This window comes from Giraffa tippelskirchi, chromosome 7, assembly GCF_054371585.1.
Source record: "Giraffa tippelskirchi isolate mGirTip1 chromosome 7, T2T-mGirTip1v1.2.pri, whole genome shotgun sequence".
Classification (NCBI taxonomy): domain Eukaryota; kingdom Metazoa; phylum Chordata; class Mammalia; order Artiodactyla; family Giraffidae; genus Giraffa; species Giraffa tippelskirchi.
The window spans coordinates 107,564,549-107,581,558 of NC_137281.1; positions in this window are offsets into that span (position 1 = coordinate 107,564,549).

Genomic DNA, 17,010 nt, shown 5'->3' on the forward strand with positions numbered 1-17,010 from the left:
ACCAGCATAGTCTAGGGCACCTGATGGTACATAACACAAGCCTGCTAACTGGTTCCTTCACTTCTGAGACACTTAGAAGGCAAGTCTCTTCTCTCTGGACATGTGTCCTCATGGGAATGCATGCTTGACAGAGGTTACCACGCTGTGAAAGCAGTTGGAGCGATCTGAAGGTGCTGTGAGCTGCCATAAAGGCAGTGACTTTTTTCGTCCCTGAAGGTCTTCAAGCATATGCTTGCTGGACAATGCTTAGTGGGGATGTTCAGCAAGCGAATCAAGCACTGGATGACTGGTTGGCTTCTGTCCTGATATTTTTTTACCTTGTTCTCCATCGTGATATGCCCGCCTTAGGAGTCGTAAGCTCTCAGCCAGGGGTGATGGGACTGGGGGAGGCAGCCTGGGTGACTGGGTGGCAGGAGAACTCATGCTGCACTGAATGGGGCCTGGGCTTCTCCTCAGCTCCGGTCAGCTGGTCAGCCGGATAGACTGACCAGCCCCTGTGACCTGATGTTTTGATTTTTCAAGAGAAACTGGGCATTGAGATTTTAATGTGAAAATTCATGATTCTGGATGTTGGCAACTATCCAAAATTTAAAACTGTTGTGCAGGCTAAACCAAGGTCCATATGCTGTCGTTTGGCAAATCGAAGGTTGCTTCTGGTTTTCACTTTGTGAACTGCCCCCAAGTTCTCAGTTACCCAGGTATCTGAGGCCCCTTCCTATCCCTCCCTTGTTCCATTTTTTTTTTTTTTTTTTTACTGCAGAAGCAACTTGGGTCATCTTTCCCTGTACCACGTCAATCTCGAATCTCCCTGTGGGGAACTAGAAGCATTCCGCTTTGCCGTGACACTCTATCTGCAATGCCTCCAGAGGCCACCAGGGGGCAGAGGCAGGGTGCAGGAAACAATTGGTTTTGGCCGCGAGTGAGGATTTCTGCCAAGGTTGCAGATCTGTCTTGAATCCAGATGTGGATGTTCAGGAAAAGCATCTGGGGTCATTCCTGAGGATGCAGTGTAGCTTGCCATTCCCTGCCTCACCTCCCAGTGGGTGCTATCGCCTCACCTCTGTATCACCTGGGAAACGTTCTACCTGGACCTCCCGCCCTTAGCCCCTGACCTAAACTGTTTCCCATGTACCCCAACCACCCATCAATCACTGATGTCAAATTGATCTGCCCAAATCCGTTTTCCCCAGAGCTTCTCAAGAGCCCTCAGTGGCTCATCATCACATACAGTTTTTCAAATGTGCAGTGTCAAGATGCTGATCCTTGTTAAATAAAGGAGAGTGGACAGAGATTTCCTGTCATCTTAATTGTAATCATAAGGACAAGCCTTGCAATTCCAGTTTCACAGATGAGGAGACTGAAGCATACAGAGAAAGTGACCAATTCAGCCAACAAGCAGAACTCATATTTTCTGAGCATCCTTGCGAGGTAACCTAAGGGATATAAAAACTTGAAGATATCGTTCCCATCCTGAAAGACTACAGCTTGTTAGGAAAACATGGTACACGTGGATCAAAGGTAACTCATTCCTAAAAGCTTCCAAATGGCTAGTCCAGAACAGAAGCTCAGGGAGAGGTCCCTGTACCTAAAAGTTAGAGGAGCCTTGCCAGGGCAGCATTGGTCTTCACACTTGGGCATCTGTACCCCTAGAGATACAGAAAGCCTTTTCTAAGGGTAGGTGGCAGGGTTGTGTTGAAGGGGATCCATTTCCAGAAAACACCTTGAAGAAGTACTGTTCCACACCTGAGAATGCCTCTCCTCGCTTCCTTTTCACGATGGCTTGACTCCCACTTCACAGAAGAAAGGTCTGGTGATCACTAGTGCTGTTCACCTGCTTTCCCTATTCTCCTTCCAGGTCCTTCCCCACCTGTTAGAAGTCAGGTATTGCCATGTGACTTGCTCCGGCCAGTGAATCAAGAGCAAAAGTGAATCTTTTCTGGGTGGACACATTTAAGAGTCAGTGTGTGATTCTTCTTCTTACCTTCTCTCTGCCATGGTGATCGATGACATTTCAGATGGTGGAGTCTGGATGCCTGAGTGAGGATGGCACGAATCAGAACCTCCAACTGGCCTGCGATGGACATGTATCGTGAGTTGGGGGTTGGGGTGGAGGAGAAGAGAATCTTTGTTGGTTTAAGGAACTGAGATTTTGAGGTTACTTGTTCCTACAGGATAACTCAGCCTGGACTATATAAAGGACTTATCTCCCGCCCATCCTAAATCTTATTTTGGTATGTTGCCTTGGTGTGTAAAATTCTCTGAGGTTCCAAACAAAGAAACAATTTAAAAGAGTGATTTCAGGACTTCCCTGGTGGTCCAGTGGTTAAGACTCTGTGCTTCTACTGCAGAGGGCTGCAAGTTTGAACCCTGATCAGGGAAGTTTCATGTTTTGCAATGCAGGTAAAAATATAAAAACAAATAAAAGAATGATTTCAGTATTGAGAAAGTGGATGACTCCAAATGACTGAGCAATAAATCCTTTTGCAGATCAAAGATTTTGAAATATTTTGCTTTCAACGTTGAAGGAGGTGAAACAAATTCAGTTGTCACCTGCTGGATGATAAGCTGGTGTTGAGGGGCTCTGGCAGAACTTTTCCCACTCTTGCATCCTTATCTATGTGAACATGATTCTCAGCATTAGCATCTATAAAAATGAAATGTGGAAATAAAATTGGTGTGGATCACTGTCTCATTCCAGCTTGTATACATCTATCTCAATATGAGATGTATTTCCTATAAAATTTTACTTCTAATGTTTAATAATTCCCCATCAGCATTTGGATATATATTTGTTGTTTCGACAGTGAATGATAAGTCAGTCCAGAAGAAGACTTTAGACTCTAGAGACTTATCGACACCAAAAATAGGAAAAGGATACAAATTTAATTTTTTAAGCTTCTAAAACATAATTTATTGAGGTAAAATTCACATAACTAAAAGTAACCATTTTATTTTATATATTTTTAATTTTTGGCTGCACCTCACAACAGGTAGGACCCTAGTTTGAGCAGGGATGGAACCCAGGCCCCCTGCATTGGAAGGTGGAGTCTTCGCCACTGGACTGCCAGGGAAGTCCTTGAAAGTAACCATTTTAAAATGAACAATTCAAGGGCATTTAGTATATCCACAATATTATGTACTCACTGCCTCTGTCTTGTTCCAAAGGGTTTCCCTCACTCCAAAGAAAAACCTCATACCCATGAGACAGTCACCCCATTCCTTCTGCTCAGCTGCTGGCGATAATCTGTGCTCTGTCTCTATGCATTTATCTCTCCTGAACATTTCCTATAGATTGAATTGTATAATAATGTGACCCTTTGTGCTTGGCTTCTTACACTTAATGTTTTTGAGATTCACCCAATTAGCATAATGTTTGTAGCATGTATCAGTACCTGAGTGAAAAATAGAGTGAACTCTTTTTATGACTAAAAAATATACCATTGGATGTATATACTACAATTTGTTTTTTCATTATTGTTTTAATTTATATATATTATATATATATTTATGTAGAGAAGTATCGTTTGATGATAAGTAAGAGATTTTCAAGCATAAACTATATATTAGGACAGCATTATATAGGGGAAGAGGAAAGAAAATATGGGTTCAAAGAGAAAAAGCAGTGATATAAATTTCCTCTCTTAAAGAAGAGTTTGCTTATGTATTTTGCAAAGGATTGATGATGGGTATAAAATCACTGTGATTCTACTGGATACATTTAAGTTTTATTTTTAAATGTCAATATTTTCGACATACCAGAAATCACATCCTTTGCAACTATTGAAAGCTGATTGGAAAACATTTTTTTTTTCTTATTTAAAAATTTTAAGAGAATACATGATTTTTAAAAAAGAGCTTTATTTATTTTTAGGGGGGTATGTCTTTCTTTTTGGCTGTGCTGGGTCTTTGTTGCTGCGCTTGGGCTTTCTCTGGTTGCAGCAAGCCAGGGGGTTACTCTCTAGTTGCAGTGTGTGGGCTTCTCATTGCCGGGGCATCTCTTGTTGAGAAGCATGGGTTCTAGGGTGCTCAGGCTTCAGTAGTTGCTGCTCCCAGTCTCTAAAACACAGGTTCAAGAGCTGTGGTACACAGACTCTTGAGCACGTGGACTCAGTAGTTGTGGCATATGGGCTTAGTTGCTCTGCAGCATGTGGAATCTTCCTGGACCAGGAATCGAACCCGTGTCCCCTGCATTGACAGGCAGATTCTTATCCACTGTGCCACCAGGGAAGTCCCAACCAGCTTTATTTTCATTTATTTTAATATTTAGTTATTTATTTGGCACCAGGTCTTAGTTGCGGCATGCGGAATCTTTAGTTGCAGCATGTGGGATCTAGTTCTGTGACTAGGGATCAAACCCAGGCCCACTGCATTGAGAGGGTGGAATCTTAGCCAGTGGACCACCAGGAAAGTCCCCCAAACCAGCTTTATTGTGGAGTATATAATTTAAAATTTTGTTTAGAGTGTGCATGAGTTAAATTATTGGAAGACTACCGCCTTGAAGGGTGGATTAGAGGTGGCTTTGTGAAGGAGGGGAGAGGGAGGAGAAAGGCATTGTGGGTACGAAGAAGAGAGAAATGATATACAAGCAGAAAGAGGGTGTGTTCAGGAGACTGAGTGGAAGAGAGTAATCTGAGATGAACTGGGAAGGTAATTGAGGTCAGACTAACAGTTCATAGCTGAGGCATTTTGGTTTCTTGTTAATTTTAATTACACTCAAGTCTTGTAAGGTTTTAATCTCCCTGTACAATAGTGAAACTTTATGGATAAACTTGGTTCCATCTCCTCCATTTCTGGTCCCCTCCCTACCTCTCCAGAGGTGACCTTGGTTTTCAGTTTGGGGCTGGCTCTCTCAGACGTGTTTCCGTGGATTCGTGAACCCGTGCTTCAGGTCTCTTCCTGATACAGCACCTAGCCTAAGGGGTTTCAGTTTTGTCACGGGATCAGGAGGAACGGCCATCTTGGGAGGATGTAGCAACAATGTTAGTCACACCTGCTGGCTTTTCAAAAATGGAGGTTTTGGTGTGAAATCTCCCAATATTGTCTTGAAATCTTTTTAAGCGCTGTGTTTACCAAGCAAAGCATGGATGGACTTGGCCTGTGGACTGCTAGTCTGTGCTTTAAGGAGTCTTGCCTGAAGGCAGAGCACTGGCCTGTCACATAATCTCTTGGCAAGCCGCTTGGCACTAAGATCTAAGTGGTTGTGAAGAATTCTGGGCTTCGTACAGAGATGCTGTGGGAATGGTTGACTTCACTCTCCATGTCCAGTTCCCACCCCCTTTCCAACATCCAGCTAGTAACAGAACTCTACCAGGATGCTGGGAGCTTAGTAGAAGGTTCCAGAAGCATCCTCATAAACCCAGGAAGTCAGCCAATGTGGACTCGCGAGAAGCCAAGACTCCCCCAGAGAGTTGGACCTCAGGCTTGCAGGGCTCTTCTCTCAGGCACTGAGGCAGGCTCCTACACCTCTCCCTGGACACAGCCCAGTGGGAATGTAGACTGGTGACTGTTTCTCAAAGGGCTTTGTCCTGTGACTGAAGCCAAGCAAGGCAGTCAGACAAAAATGAAAACACACACACACACATACACACTGTCCCCAACACTGCCAAGACCTTTTCCCACACAGCTCCAGGGCAGCCGGAAGGGCAGCTGGTCGTGGGAATGGACCAGAGGTCCCCTCCCCCAGTGGACGCTCCATCCTGCTCCATTCACTCCCACCATACAACCCCCGTGGCCCCCTCTGCTTGCTTACTACTTCCAGGGAGGAAATAGCTGAACAATGCGGAGGATCAGAGAATGGGCGCCGGGCCCAGGACCCAGGGCCGGTCCTTGGCGGGCCTGGGCTCCCACCCTGGCTGCCCTTCTCCACCTCACACCCCACCCCTCAGCTGGTTTCCCTGGAGGTTGGCCTTCCACAGACTTCTCTCCCCACCTTCTCCCCATCCCTGTGGAACTCCAGATCGCTGACAACTCTCTCCCCTTCCCCTCTCCTACCGCGTGGTGGCCACTGGTGTCCACGCTCCCACTGGGGTATGATTCCTAGTATGAGGGGCTGAAGCTGAGCTTGGAGAGAGATTGTGGCCCGTGGGGGTGGGTGGGAAGTAAAGGTCGTTTGAAGGAATATGTTTATTTATTTATTTGGCTCCAGTGGGTCTTAGTTGTGGCACTCAGGATCTTTGTTTTGGCATATGGCACGCAGGCTTAGTTCCTTTATCAGGGATCAAACCTGTGTCCTCTGCATTGCAAGGCAGATTCTTTACCACTGGGCCACCAGGAAACTTACTGAAAAAGACTTTTTTTTCCTAAAGTTTTTCTCCAGAGGCAAAAGCAAGCCCTGTGAATGGAGACTGTGCTGGAACAGTGCTTGCTGAGGGCTCATCTTCCTCTCTAGATAGAGCCATCTCTGTGGGGCGGGAGGGGTGGAAGTGTTCACAGGCCTGGGGATGGCTAGTGATTCCCAATTCCAGGGGCTGGGCAGTTGGTGGGAACCACGACTTTTATTTTTCCTGTGGGTCTAAAATAATGTTCTCCCTGGGCCCGGTACCCCACACCCTGGGCAGACCTGCCCCTTGCTGGCTGGCTCTCGTCTGAGAGCTTTCAACTGCCTCGCCTTCCGCCAGGCATTTCCTGGCCTGGAAGCCAAGGGGCAGGGTTCCTCACAAATCTCTGGCTGCGTCTGAAAGCCAGCCTCCCCTCTCTTCCCTGGGTCCTGACTCTGGGAGTGGATAGAAGCAGTTACTGAATAGGTGACAATAGGCTGATCTCCCAACACACCCAGTGTGGTTCCAGAACGTGCTGAGATGAGCCCTGAGTCCCAGCGGCTTTCCCTTGACCTTTGGTTTCACCCTGTAAGTGATCTCTTGCCCCTTTATTGCTCACCCGGCTACACGTGGTCGCTTGGAAACCTAAAAAGTCTAGAGTACAGGCAAAAGACTTCGAGAGTCTGCACCCAACCTTGTGTGTTAGGTGAGAAATGGAGCCACAAAGAGCAATGTCTATCTATAACCTTCTGTGACTTTCAAAGGTGATTTTGGCATAACCCTGGGAGGGAATGGGCATGTGGGGGAGGCTTCCTAGTTGGCTCAGTGGTAAAAGAATCCAACTGCCGATGCAGGGAGATGCTGGTTTGATCCCTGGGTCAGGAAGATCCCCTGGAGGAGGGCATGGCACTCCAGTATTCTTGCCTGGAGAATCCCATGGTCAGAGGAGCCTTGCAGGCTACAGTCCATGGGGTCACAAAGAGTCGGACACGACTAAGTGACTGAACGTGCATGCATGCATTGGGAGGGAACAGGAGAAAAATGCCATGCTCTTGGTATCCTGATCCTCTTGCTTGGGCCTTTGCAAACCTTTCTTTTTTACTGCATTTTTCAGTGCCCTATTCTCTATTTCCACCTTGAAAAAGTGGCACATGAATTGTCTTCATTCTTAATAAAGAAGCTGGTGTGAATTCTTCTACATTCTTGCATTCACAAGCTAGGCAACCCACTTCTACACTAATTATGCCATCTGCATTTGCTTCCTAATTGTTTCATACATATAAACCATGTCTCCAACCAGACTGTAAGCTTTTGTGCTTCACAGAAGCTTCATGGAATTCTACCATGGTAAAAGAAAATTCACTGACTGCTTCTTATGGCCCAAGCTGTTTGCTTCTCACCCTTATAGAGTTTTCAGTTGAAAGGGCACAAGACACTTTGCATAAGGAGACAACTGACTAAATGATTACTGATGTGACAGTTGCTGTGAAGGAAATGCCCAGGGTACAGTAATGCTCCCCAGGGCTCTCTGAGGAGGTGGCATTTTAGGAGCGGTCTTAAGGATGGGGAGCTAGCCTGGTAGAGATCTGGGGGAAGTGTGGGCCAGACCAAGGGAGTAGTAGGAATAAATGGCTGAGCCAAAGAGCAGTGTGCCATGTTTAAGCCTTGAAAAAGAGCCAGAGGCACTCCAGGAAGGAGAGGACTTGGGATGCAGTTGGAGGATGGGAGGGCTCAGATCCTGCATGGTCTCATGTGCACGTGAGGTGAAGAATTTGGATTTTGATGCTGAAGCTGAAGCTCCAATATTTTGGCCACCTGATGCAAAGAACCAACTCATTGGAAAAGACTTTGATGCTGGGAAAGACTGAAGGCAGGTGGAGAAGGGGGTGATAGAGGACGAGATGGTTGGATGGCACCATCAACTCAAAAGACGTGAGTTTGAGCAAACTCCAGGAGAGAGTGAAGGACAGGGAAGCCTGGTGTGCTGCAGTCCGTGGGATCACAAAGAGTCAGACATGACTTAGCGACTGAACAACAACAACAACAACAAGTGAGATAGGAAGCCACTGGAGGGTTTAGAGTACAAGAATAACACAATCTATATTTTTAATACTTAAAATGTTACTCTGGTTGTTTTGAGGGGAATGGATTGGAAGATGACAAGAAAGGAGACAGAAAGACCATTAGGAGGCTGCAATAATCTGAGCAAAAGATGGCGGTGGATTGGATCAGGGTGGGAGAAATGGAGGATACACATACTCCTTTTGGAGACAGAAATGACAGGACTTGTTATGATGAGTTGGATGACAAGGAGTGGGGAAATGAGGGAAAGAGAGGAATTGTAACAGCATCTTGGTACCTGCCTGAACAGTCAGAATGTTAGTGGGTCATTTAAGGAGATGGAAAAGATGGGGAAGTCCTGGGAAGGACCAGGTTTGAGGTGGCAGGTGGAATTAAGGAATTAAGGGCTTGTCAGGTTAAAGCCACTTAATAGACATGTCAGGCTAGCCTCGTCAAATGTCATGTCATATGACCTATATGTCTGTAACTTAAAGGAGGATTCTAGGCTAGAGACATCAACTTGAGAGCTAGTAGACTAGGATGATACTGAAATCCATGGCAGTGAAAGGGATTACCTAGGGATATAAGGAAGAGGGTCCAGGACTGGATCTTGGGGAGATTAAATCTTTGAAGGGCGGGTAGAGTTGGTGAAACTGAAAAGGACATTTAGAAGAATCGGCCAGAGAGCCACTTGGGAGAGTGTCATGGAAGAAAGGAGAGTGTCCCAAGAGGGAAGGAGTGGTCAACTCTTAAGCGTTCCTGAAGTCAGGACTTCCCTGATGGTCCAGTGGTTAAGAACCCGCTTGCCAAAGGACACAGGTTTGATCCCTGATCCAGGAGAATCCCACATGCTGTGCACCACAACTCCTGAGCCTGTGCTCTGGAGCCCATGTGCAGCAACTACTGAAGCCTGAACACTCTAAAGCCCATGCTCCACAACAAGAGAAGCCACCACAGTGAGAATCCCATGTACCGCAACTAGAGAGTAGCCCTTGCTCGCCATAACTAGAGAAAGTCCACACGCAGCAACAAAGACCCAGTGCAGCCAAAAATAACAAATTTAAAAAAAAAAAAGAAGAGAAAAGCATTCCTGAAGTCAGTAGGACAGAAAGCCAACTCTGGATTTGGCCACTTAGAGATTAGAGGGGCCCTACATAGAGCAGTCTTTGTAGAGTGGTAGGGTGGATATCAGTGATGTGGTTTGAGATCTGTTGTTGTTGCTATTATTACTCTTTGTTTTTTTATTTATTTTTGTATTTTTCTCAATTAGAAAAATTTGGGGGGCCACATCATATGGCTATCTTAGTTCCCCAACCAGTGATCAAACCTGGGCCGCAGCAGTGAAAGCTTGGAGACCTAAACACTGGACCACCAGAGAAGTCCCCCTCACCTCGTTTTGTTTTTTCAATTAAAAAATTTTTCTTACAGAAACTGTCAAACTTTCACGTTAAAAGCATGATTCAGCAATTATCAACTCATAGTTTCTGGTTTCATCCATATCCTCTTCTTTTGTTCTTTTAAGCTAATCTCAGGCATATCATTTCACCCATAAATAGTTCGGTGGGCTTCACAAAAATACATGGTTCTTTTTTTAAAAAATACAATTATCAGACCTAAAAAATCCAATTTTTTAAATTTAAGACATAATTGACATATGGCTCAGACAGTAAAAAATCCACCTGCAATGCAGGAGACCCGGGTTCAATCTCTGGGTCAGGAAGATCCCTTGGAGAAGGGAATGGCTTACCCACTCCAGTATTCTTGCCTGGAGAATTCCATGGACAGAGAAGCCTGGCAGGCTACAGTCCAGGGGTCTCAGAGAGTCAGACACGATTAAGTGACTAACACTTTCAATTTTACTTCATGTATTAGTTTTAGTACAACATAATGATACATGCATATACTGAGAAATGATTACCAGAATACATTAACATCCATCACCACACATAGTTAAGATTTTATTTTCTTGTGATGAGAACTCTTTCTTAGCAACTTTCAAATATATGTACCATAGTATTGTTAATTATGGTCACTATTGCTGTTGACTAAAGAAAAAGTGCAACCTAAAAGTTTCTAATTGTGTTTTATTTGGGAACCTTACCAAGGACTATAGCCTCAGAGCCAATCTTGGAGACAGCTCTGAGAAACCGTTCCCAAAGGAGTAAGAGAGGAGCCAGGATATATAGGAGTTTTGCTGGAAAACAAAACCAAACCATATAGTTGAATGTCAAAAGATTACTGCTAGTCACAAAAGAAATCAGGTATCTCAAATTCATTATTTTAGTGCCTTTTCTATGTATGAGAAGATGCAAGAGTCTGGGCTGATTGCAATCATTTCTTAGATATGTATCTCAGCTGTCTAGGGCCAGTATCCTGTTTTTCTTATTCCTGAATTCCCTGCAGGGTGCACTGTCAGGGGTGTGTGTGTGTGTGTGTGTGTGTGTGTGTGTGTGTGTGTGTGTGTGTGTGTGTGTGTGTGTGTGTGTGTGTGTGTGTGTGTGTGTGTGTGTGTGTGTGTGTGTGTGTGTGTGTGTGTGTGTGTGTGTGTGTGTGTGTGTGTGTGTGTGTGTGTGTGTGTGTGTGTGTGTGTGTGTGTGTGTGTGTGTGTGTGTGTGTGTGTGTATTTTAAACAGTTGGATTATTTGAATCGCCATCTAAAAAGGGTAATTGATTATGTTTGGTGGATAAATCTCTTAAATCTATTTTAATCTACAGATTTCTCATTTTCTGGTGAAAAAAATAGAGATTTCTGAACTTCAGAAATTTCCAACATTTGGGATTTTGCTGATTGCATTTAACAGTCCCATGGTGCCGTTTGACAAGTTCCTTTGTCTCCTTTTACAGAACTGTAAACTGTAGTTAGATATAATCCAGTATTCTTGCCTGGAGAATCCCAGGCTCCTGGACAGAGGAGCCTGATGGGGTATAGTCCATGGGGTCGCCAAGAGTTGGATGTGACTAAGCGACTCAGCACACACACAGGGATAGATATAAAGGCTTGCTCTGATTCAGATTCAAGTTTTTTTTTTTTTTAAATACTTCATAGGTGGTGATGTATCCTTTCATCAAGAGGCATATAACTGTCATTCATATGCTTCCTTTGTCATATTAAGAGCTATTGGTGATCATGATCTCATTCCTCCTCTCGTTTCGCTCAGTCGTTTCCAACACTTTGCGACCCTATGGACTGCAGCCCGCCAGGATTCTCTGTCCATGGGACTCTCCAGGCAAGAATACTAGAGTGGTTTGCCATTTCCTTCTCCACTGATCCCATTAAGGGTTTACAAAATGGTGATACTCTATTATTCCTTCTTCATTTTATCACCTAATTGGTTGTCCTGAAGCATGTTTGTAAAGAAAATCAGGTTGAATGCTTGTTTCTTACCAGTTTTCAGAATCATCTACCATCAATCATTTTGTTAACCTGAAATACAGTTCTGATAAGAAAGGCAAGTTAAATGCTTGACTTTATTCTCTCCCTTTACTTACCAGTTTTCAGAAAATGAGTTGGTTCCTTTGAATTCTCTAAAGGTGATCAATGATGGGTTTTCTTCCTTTAATTTCTCTCTTTCCTTTTGAGCATCAATGACCATTCATGAATTTTATCATTATAAATTAGTTTTTATCAGATCTTTTCTGGAGAGATTTTTATATAGAGAGAAGCGGGATTGAATTTACATTTATGGAACATCTTCTAGACCCTGGGCTAGGTGTTTCCACATACACTATATTTTTAATCTTTCTGCTGTGCCACCTGGCATGTGGGATCTAAGTTCCCCAACTAGGGATTAAACCCATGTCCCCTGCATTTCAAGTGTCTTAACCAGTGGATCACCAGAGAAGTCCCCCCACACACTATTTTATTTAATCCCATGGCAGTCTTGGAGTAGAAGTGCCATGGCCCCTCTTTTTCACTGAGGAGGAGACAGGCCCTCAGTAGCCACCTGCCTTGCCCAAAATCATACGGCCAGGCAATGGCCAAGCTCAGATTTGTCTGAACCACATGGCACATAGCTTTATTTTTAAAAATTTTACTGAAGTATAATTTATAATGTTGTATTAATTTCTTCAGCAAAGTGTTTCTTTTTCATATTCTCTTCTATGGTGATTTATCACAATATATTGAGTATAGTTCCCTGTGCTATACAATAGGACCTTGTTGTTCATTCATCCTATATATAATAGCTTGCATCTGCTAATCCCCAACTCCTAATCATTCCCTCTCCTTTGGCACCACAAGTCTGTTCTCTACATTTGTGAGTCTGTTTCTATTTTGCAGATATGTTTATTTGTGTCTTATTTTAAATTCCACATATAAGTGATATCAACCACATAGCCTTCTTGAATGAGATCCTACAGACACTAAGGTCCACTGATTACCACTCTAGCCTCCTTTTTACTTCTTCTTCTATTTTCTCCTTACTTATCTGTTTTTTTTTCCTTTGAGTTTGTCACTCGCCTACTTGCAAGAGCAATTCCTAGGGACTAGAACACTCTGCCCTATAATCTAATTCATAGCTTTTGTTGTTGTTGTTAAATACATTTTTTGTTATATTTATATATATGTAATTACCTTATCACATGTATTTATACATGTATATAACCTTATCACAAGAATGCAAACTTATCACATTTTATATATATATATATAAACTTTTATTTGAACATTTGATGGAGATAATTGTAGAGTCATATGGAGTTGTAAGAAATAATATGCACTTATACACTTTGTCCAATTTGTCCCAATGGCAACATATTGCAAAACCTACTATACTGTAACCTCATGATCAGGATATCAACATTCATGCAATCTACCTATCTCATTCAGGTTATCCCAGTTTTTCCTGTCCTCATTTGCATGTGCCTGTGTGTTTGATTCTATACAGTTTGAGCCCCTGAGTGGGTTCATGTTTCCACCACCACTATCAGACGCTGAACAGTTCCATCACCACCGGGATCCACCAGTGTTGCCCTTGTGTAATCACACCCACTTCCTCCTGCCTTCCTCCACCCATCTCAAACCCTGGCAACCACGAATCTGTTTTCTATTTCTGAAGTTTTTGTCATTTCAAAAGGTTATATAAATGGAATAATACCATATGTGACCTTTTTGAAATTGGCCTAATTCCTAGGAGAGTCATCCAAGTTGTTTCACGTACCAGTTAATAGTTCAGTCCTTTTTATTGCTGAATTATATTCCACAGTTTGGATGTACCAGTTTGTTTAACCATTCACCTGCTGAAGGACATCTGAGCTGATTCGTTTTTGGCTATTATGAATAAAGCTGCTAGGAACATACAAGTTTTTATGTGAACTTCTCTGGGATGAACTTCTCATTTCTCTGGGATAAATGCCCAGGAGTGCAATTTCTGGGTCTCCTGACAGTTGCATGGCTACTTTTCTAAGAAATTGTCAAACTGTTTTCTAGAATGGCTGTGTTGTTATTTTTTAAGGACTGGAGAGCGTACTTGTGTGCGGAAAGGTGAAATTAGATTGTTTGAGCCAGGTCTTTGAAAAGGGGAGAGAGGATGGTTTCCATAGCTCCTGTGGAGGGACTGGCTGGTCTTTTGAAAGGGAGGGGGCACTAGAAGGGGATACCCGTGGGTGGAGAAGCAGATGCCTCTGAGGTTGTATTAGGAATGACAGCGAGTTCTTTGCTTCTATTTCTTCAGTAACATAAGAGGTTAAGGAGATGTGTATACACACACACATTTTGTTTGTTTGTTTGTTTTCCCTCAAACTTTAAATTTTTATTTTTGCATCGAGGTATAGCTGATTAACAATGTTGTGATAGTTTCAGGTGAAGAGCGAAGGGACTCTGCCATACAAATACATGTATCCTTTCTCCCCCAAACCCCTCTCCCATCCAGGTTGGCACATAACATTGAGCAGAGTTCCATGTGCTATACTGTAGGTCCTTGTTGGTTATCCATTTTAAATACAGCAGTGTGTACGTGACCCTCTTTTGGGGTTTTTTTTTTGGCCGCACTGCACAATGTGGTATCCTAATTCTCTGACCAGGGATTGAACCCAGGTCCCCTGCATTTTATTCGTGGAGTCTTGACCACTGGACTGCCAGGGAAGTCCCCTATGTAAGTATGTGTGTATATATATATGTGTGTGTGTGTGTATATATATATATATATATCTCCAATCATCCTATTGTACACCGAAGTCTAATACAAGGTTATATGTCCATTATAGCTCAGTAAAACTGGGGGAAAAAAAAGAGGTCAGGCCATCAGCTAAGATGAGAGGCAAAGAGGTTTTGTAGAGGGAGAGTAGGTATACAATTCATCTTAGAGAATGGAAAATTTGGAGAAATGTAGTAGGAAATCCAAGGCAGTGTTGAGAGCTCGTTTGAGGTTTGGATTTGTGAAGTGAAAATAGTCTACCTGGCAATGTGATTTTGCTCCAGCAAAAGCACTGGAAAGGCAAATAGTGGGTTGATCCAGAATAAGGGTTTTGCCAGCAAGCACCAAAGGAGGAGACAGGGTGAGAGAGGGGTTACAGTGAGGGATGATGGAAATGAAGCTAGAGAAGGAGAAACTCAGCAACTGGGGCTCATGAATAGTGAGAAATAAATAAGGTCAAGGGATCAGAGCTCATGAATTGTTGAGAAAGGCTTAATTAAGGAAAAGGTTGTGGTTGGAGAGTCTATATATTGGAAGTGGTGTGGTTCTGGGTGAAAAAGTTGAAGGTGTGAGTGCAGGAGTGGGCAGCTGCTGTGGACTGTGAGAAATAGCTCTGGAGATAGGAGGTCAAGGAAATGAGAGGAGGATGTTGGAGAGGCCATTCACAGCGATGTTGAGCTCTCCAAATATAACAAAATTGAGGGCAGAGAGAGATGCAGTGAGCCAAGAACTAAATGAGGGGCATCGACCGGGAAGTTGATTGATGACATCAACCAAAATGGTTATATCCAGAGGGTGAAGCTTCCAAGGAACCGGGGTTTAGTGGAAGGGACAGGAAGTGCTGTAGGAAGGAGGGGTTTAGAATGGCATTGAGGGTGAAAAAGAAATAGGCTTACCCTCTTCCTGACCCTGAGGTACACAAGACTGAGAAGAAAATAGCATTCACCTGAGAGGGCTGCTAAAGAAGCAGTGTCTTCAGGACAGAGCCAGGTTTCAGGTATGGTGAAGAGGTGAAGGTAGCATATCGTAAGGCAGGGGCTGGGAGATGTGATCTGGGGCAGAGAGAGGGGAGTGGGTGTGAGGATGGGGTGATGATAGATGAATGAGATGGGGCTGGAACCTGTGATGATGACTGCTGTAAATAGGGTTAGGGGAAGGATGGGATACAGGGCTCTCTGGAACTTTGCGTGGATGGAAAATCTGCAGTGATCAGTGCTGTAGCGATCAGCCACACGTGGCTGTGAAGCATATGAAATGTGGCTACTGGGACTGAGGAACTGAATTTTTAACTCTGTTTCATTTTAATTAAGTTTAAATAGCCATGTGTGGCTAGTGGCTGACATATCTGACAGTACAGATCAGAGGAAGGTGGCTCCCTGTTTTTATGAGTTTTTCACTTGCTGTTCAGGCAGACATCAAGGTGGTCACTCCTTCAAGCGGCAAGTTGTGACAGATCCCTTCTCACTCCTCCACAACGTGAAAACAAAGCACAGGATATGCAACTCTGGGTCCGAATTCGAACTCCACCACTTACTAGCTTTGAATTAGAGCAGATAAATTAAATTGCCTGGTATATATAGGCCTTTGAAAATATTAGTTGGCAAAATCTCATTTCATGTGTAAAATGGGAGTGGGCAGCTGTTGTAAAAATTAGCGCTTTAGTATGATACTCGATAAATGGTGGCTATTATTGACACAGTGAGTTACTATCTGCTGGTTGGTCAAAAACAGTCCTTTAGGTCAAGGGGTTACTTATCCAGTGAGGGGTTGGCAGAAGTGAACTACTCCAGCTCCTTTAGGGAGGAGGAGAATTGCCCAAGTCTCTGGGACTATGAGATGGGTAGGTCAGGGCTGGATTTAATTGTTCAGTTCTGTTGTGCACTAAGAACATACCTGGCTTGAACTTAGAAAAGCAGGTAGGCATAATCATGGGGACGAGGTAGAGGATCTAAAGTGAGCTGAGTATGGGACCCTGAGGGACTAGTTGTGCTTAATATCTAGTGATAATCTGGGCAGTTCTGGTTTACCACTTCAATTTTTGCTGAAAAAGCCTTAGCTCAGCAGCTTCTGCCTTTCTTCCATCCCTGAATTCCCATCATCTAAAAACCATGTTTTTGTGAAAAAAAAAAAAGTGTGTTTTTGTGAAGAAGAGTTATAGTGTCCTAAATGGCTCTAAGGTGGAACATTTGTGACTTGGGGCTACTGTCAACTAGGGGTCATAGTGACCTTTGATCTGGAGTGATTGTGATCACCCTTTCTTTAAAGACATCTCTAATTCCCTAGTAACTTTCTCTGTGGCCTCCTTCAGATTGAGCACTTACCTCATATTATGATGGCCTGCCTGTGTCCCTCTGATCAGATTGTGACATCCAAGGCAGGAACTTTGCCTAGTTGATCATTGAGTATTCCTGGACTCCGGCACATGCCAAGAGCACAGAGTAAGTAGCTGGTCAGTAATTTATCAGTTGAATAAATGAATGAATGGGATTTGAGGTGATAGCTGTCCATTGTGATCTGAGATAATGTGACCTCTCTTATTTGTAGTCTGGGTTGACTAT